Source organism: Telopea speciosissima, chromosome 5 (assembly GCF_018873765.1).
Source record: "Telopea speciosissima isolate NSW1024214 ecotype Mountain lineage chromosome 5, Tspe_v1, whole genome shotgun sequence".
In the NCBI taxonomy this organism is placed as follows: Eukaryota; Viridiplantae; Streptophyta; class Magnoliopsida; order Proteales; family Proteaceae; genus Telopea; species Telopea speciosissima.
The window spans coordinates 8,930,519-8,936,657 of NC_057920.1; positions in this window are offsets into that span (position 1 = coordinate 8,930,519).

Below are 6,139 nucleotides of genomic sequence, written 5' to 3' on the forward strand. Positions count from 1 at the left end.
ATTGAAATTAGGGGTGTCAATTCCAGGCCTGGCCCAGCAGATCCGACTGAGCCCGTTCGGTTAAAGCCCAACCCGTTTATTAAACATGTAGGGCTTTTAGTGTGGGGTTATAGCCCGTCGGGCGTCCAACCGGATCGATTGATTCCAGGCCCGATCTAGCCCTCCGGGTTACAGCCCGACCTAGCCCAACTCTTTAACTTAAAAATTCCCCTTTCCTTCCCACTCCCGGTCTCCCCTGTGTGTTTGTGTCTAATCTTGTTATATGTTGTTTTCTTCTCATCATATTCTCTAAAATGAAAATTGCTTGTCTACCAAGCCCATAGTCCATACGTTGTATCTTATTTTAATAAGCCCATTATATTCAAAATTGACTTGTTCAAGATGAAATGGGTCGAAATGGACAGCTTGAATGGTGCTTCTCATTTTTTTTTATCTTTTCTTCAACCCTCTGTGGTTGCATCGTTTAGATCCCGAGTAAGACCTGTTTAAAGTTAAACATCAGTTATGATCCAATTATAGCACGAATTCCGACCTAATCCGATCAGACTCGGCCCAAAAACTTAAATGGGTGGTCACGGTGCAGGCTTTAAGCATCATGGGACCCGACTAGGCCCAACTGGTTGACATCCCTAATTGAAATATTGCAAAATGACTTTTTCATCAATCTTTGACTACATTCATCACCAACTTTGGTTTAAAAATAAGCAACATACTTACCGCTTGAGAGAATGAGAACTTTCATCACCTGGCCGGCTGGGCCCCTTTAAAAAAACCAATGATTTGATTTGTGAATTGACTTTCTATTTTTTGTGTTTCTTTATTGGATAAAATATTTGACTTTCCACAACAAAATCTTCTGCAACATAGACCTACAGTATACCTAACTATAATAAGTGATTATTAATTGTACAAGTCAACTACACATTATATTTTTCTCATAAAACTTGATTTATATATTTCTCAAGAAGTTAATTCATCATTCTCATAAAAATTAATAAAATACAAAACACTAAATAATGAGAATAAATTTAAAAAATAAATAAATAAACACAGTCAATTTTAGGGAGAACATTTTTACTTGTAGTTGTCCATTTATAACATTTATTTACACAGTTAGTTAACTTGTGGTCAATTGATCATGAAACTTGAATCTTATTTCTATTGTTACCAAAACAAAACAAAAAACAAGTCTTATTTCTATTATTTTTCTTTATCATATTGCTTCTTACATTATGAGAGATAACACTGTCCATCCATGCCCTAGTAAGTAGATATGTCCTCTTTCTAAAGTGGGTATCCTATCCACTATGGTTGTGACCTAGATTCTTGTTAAAGAGTTGGGTATGTTTCTTTTAATGAATTCTCGTAAAAACACAGGTTGGTGGTCTTCCCATCAAATATCATATTTCAAAATGGCTTGGTATAGATGATGTGTGTGTTATTTGTAAAATTGAAACTATAACCTTTTGGCATGTTTTCTTTTCATGTAATTTATCTAAAAGAGTATGAGCTGGAATGGTGTTGGGCCTGAGAATTGAAAGGTTTTTTAGTACATTCATTTTAAGTTTGTTCTCCTTTCTTTTAACTAATGGTATTTTGTCAAGTTTCGAACATCGATGGCTTTTTAGCATTATAGCTATGTACGTCTTTATATTCCATATGGATTCATAAGAACCAAATGGCTTTTCAAAAACCCTTAATCTTGTTTTAATTTTACAAAATATCTCTTGATGGATTCCATACCTTCATATATCACCCTTGCCTCCTTCCACTTCTTGTTCTCCATCACACATTAATATATTTTTTTTAGTATATATGGACTATACAGACTTGCTTACCACAAATTATTTTATCTTTGTTTTTTGTTGGTAGTTTTAATCAAGTGTATAAGGAGGCAAAATATGCACCTTATCCTATCTATTAGAAGCAATTCATATTTGTTGGGCTGGATTTTGGTACGACACGAAGTGCAACAGTGGTAGAAGCCAGTGAACAACTCCGAGGGATCAAAGAGCATTGTTACTGGGTTGTAAACCCATAGAAGTGCGGACTGAGATATGAACCCACTTGCTCCTGAAGTCTAATGAGGTTATAAAACCATGAGAATATTTCATATTGTACTTGATATTATCTATCTTATTAAGAAGTGCAATGTATTTGTAATTGAGAACCAGTTGGGGGACTGTTGTTAACCTAGTCCATTATATTTTTAGGCACGATAGGATAGAAATGATGAGGTGGACGACCTCAATGAATGATATGAATGTTGTTATTTTTCTACTTATTCGACTATGTTTATTTTAGTTTCATAAAAACAAAATTTTCTTCACCTAGGTTCAATTATAGTTATTGGTTTTATGTAATTTTCACACAATACATTAGAATTAACTTTTTGTTCAAATTAGTTTCTTATTGAAAAAATTCACTAAGTTTGAGCAAGAGCATATCGGGAGAACTAAGTAATATGGAAGTAACATAGTTAAAATGGCATGGTGTTAAGTAATGACACACACAAGAGAGAGAGAGAGAGAATACATTATATATATATGATTTTTTCTTTTCATCAAAATATTGTTTAAAAGGTATTAAAAACAACTATATAAAAAAAATGTTATTTGAGCATCTTAGTCCAATTTGTATACAACAAAAAATAGTATTTATTGAATTGAAAGCAAGATTTTCAATAACTATTCAAAGCAACTTAACGTGGGATAATCCTTTTTTTATATTGAAACTAATCGTATGGGGCAAAAAAATCATATGGACAATATTTCCAAAACTTTGTAGCACCAACTAAGCTACCTTTCGTTTAGAGATTCATAGGATGTCAATAAGATTGTCTTAATGGGCTTTTCAGATAAACTTTATAGATACGAATGCATATATATATATGAAGTTTTATTCAGTTTTTCATTTAAACAAAAAAAAAAGAAAAAAAGTCACTGCTATGGTTTCAACAAATTGAATATGATGTTATAGTTTTTTTTTTTATAGAAATGTTATAGAAATGAATGCATCATAATGGGTTAGTTTGCCCAAAATGGATTTTGTGCAACATGTTTGAGGCAAGTTGAAAACTTACTTAGGTTAACCAAAACAAGAAAAAGAAAAAAGAATAAAAAAAAAAAAACTTTTTTAAGAGCTAAAACTATAAGCATGATATCCAACACAAGCTTTCAACATGGGTGATGCGTTATGCATGTATGCATTAAAATTTTGATTCAGTCTTTTATAAAGAAAAAGAACAATAACTCAATGGGATCAACAATAATACACCGCAACGTTTCATGAAAAAAGATGTAATAATGGGATAATTTGCACAAACTAAGTTTTATGTGACATGCTAGTCATAACTTAAAATCTTATTTGGGAGCTCAACTTGTCGCCGTGGGATCCAGCATGAGGCGTTCTTTATGGGTCTTCCTGCTTAAGATATTTTTGCCCCTGAGTTTTTCTTATTGCAACACATATTCCAAACTCCAGAGGGCTACCCCGCTCCCCACATGACACCAACTACTCAGATCTTCATGAAAAAAAATCGTGAATTATTAGGTTATTAAAGTTTGCAAGGATCATGTTTAACCCCCCCCCCCCACCCACAAAAAAACAGTTTGCAAGGATCACATGACAAACTTAGAGAGGTCTATAGATATAATCGGGGCAAATTCACTAATACAAAATTTGTATCCAACTAGCGTATCTGTTATACGCACTCAATTTGTTATATGTTATATGGGTTCAACTCGAAATCCGATGAATCCTTCATATGACTACCAAAATCTGAGTCTATTAATGTTAATATGTAAATAGGGAAAAAAGACCGTTGCTTGGTCGTGTAAACCCTGCATCATTACGGGGGATAGTGAAAGTGCATGTGGGAGCATCAACACATATGGGATTTTTTGATTTCACATGGGGTTGGGTGGTAATTTCATATGCTTCTATGCCAAAGTGCAAAAGCCACATGTCTGAGCAACATTATTTTTCCCATATAAATATTAAGAAATTTAACAAAATTTTTATATCTTATGAAAGTATAAAATAGTATAGGATATTCTGAATATATCAAGTATAAATAGACTATAACTACATATAAATTTAATAAATTTTATTATTATTTTTAGTAATAATTTCAGAATTTCATTCAGTTATTATGATACCAAAAGCTATATAAATTCATACTCGATATCAAAATTTTCAACCTAAAATAAATGGATATGGGCACCCTAATTGAATCTAGTTTTTTGACCGTCAATCTTCATTTCAAAACCTAGATTAAAGCCAGTTTCATTGTTTTTAACTTGGACTAAGTTTTCCTTAAACCATGGTGAATGAAAATCCATTCGCCACAGGCTTTAGTTACATGCTGGAGGATATTTTGGAAAATATATTAAAAGTAAAAACCCCATAGGGGTTGTGAACCTTAGGATGGTATGGTTAACCTTCATTCGTGATGAAGAAAACTTTCTCCTTCACATGCATTCAAACTAAGGGTATCAATTTAGAATTGAAACCAAAATCAATCGTTTAAAACTATATCGTACCAAACTAAAGGAGAATCGGTATGGTTTTGGTATTTTGAAAAGACATATTCTTTGAATTTTTATTGTATTGGTTTCTAAAGCAAAACCGTTTGGTATGTGTTTCTGTTGAGTTTATGTCTAATGACCGAAACTCAATCAGACGTCGGAAACAACAACCAAACCTACACTTCTTTAAGCGAACAATGGATTATACCTCTGCCTCGATTGCTCCAAGGACTTCAAATGCACTCAAAAGAGGACGGAAATACACTAGCTGCTCTTGTAACAAGGGGAAGAAATCTAATGAACTATGCTACTTTACTCCTACTCCTAGATAAAGTTAAATGCGGGATTTGAATGATCTATTGAAGGTTCTTTCCGTATTTTCTCGCCTCTTATTTATAGCGGCTGGCCTTCTTACGTCTCTCTCAACATAATTAGTTACGGCCCTTCAGTTGTCATGCCCACTTCCCAAGGCACACTATCATTAGCCCCATTTGCCCACTTGCGCTAATAACCACCACGACGAGTCCTACTTGTCTCCAACTTCATGGGCCAATCTTTTCGTGGCCGTAACGGCTTCTCTAGGCCAGCTTTCCATTAGCTACCTTGGACCGGCCAGTTCTTGGATTGTTGGGTTTTTTTTCAGACCGAACCATTTTGGGGTGTAAACAGTATATATTGAACCAGATCGAATTGTCTATTTTTTTATCGAACCAAAACCAAGGATATTGTCTAAACATGTATGTATTTTAGCAAAAGTCAAAACCCCAAGTCCTATAGACCTAACATCCTAGCCATTTTAATCCTATTCACGAATGATAAAAATTAGTGAGATCATACGATAGTACCTACTAAGGAATTTAATAAGGAATTGGATCCAACATGAATACGAAACTGTATGTATACCGAATAGAAACATATTGAATCGGTTCAATTTTCAGTTTCTGCTTTCTGTCTTATGTACCGAACTGAAACCATATCGAATAACTAATACCGTCCCCAATCAACATCCTTAATTCAAACATTAAACCATAGAAATGAAAGAAAGATTTTGGGATAGTCCATAACATATACCCTTCTATTTTTGTTTTGGTAGAAACCTATACCCTTTTACTTATGTAAACATGTGCTTACCCAAGGGCCGAAAACTTTAAGCCATGATATGTATATCGACTTACCAAAGATCGATGGCAATCAATGTAAAGTTTACAATTTCAATTCTTGCTTAAAGCGTAAGCAAGGGAGAGTTGTACCTCCAAAGTTAAAAGTGGAAATGATTGAAACCTAATCGAATGTCGATAATATGAGAAACTATTTAAGTTTGTTGGGCATTTTAGTAATTTCGATTTTTTGACGGGTGGTCTACCCAGCGTTGGCGCAGCTAGGGTTACGTCTAATCCAGATTACACACTTCTCTCTCTCAACCTATGGTACATTTTAGTACAAACAACCTCGGTTCGGAAATGAACCGTCACCTTAAAATACGCCATATGCGACATGCGCACTACTGAGTTAGAAGAATAGGAAAGGAAGCACTTGAAGACTTTGAAGTAGACTACTCTAACTCGGGCTGGCATTGCTTGTAGTCAAACAATAACTCGGGCTCTTGGCTA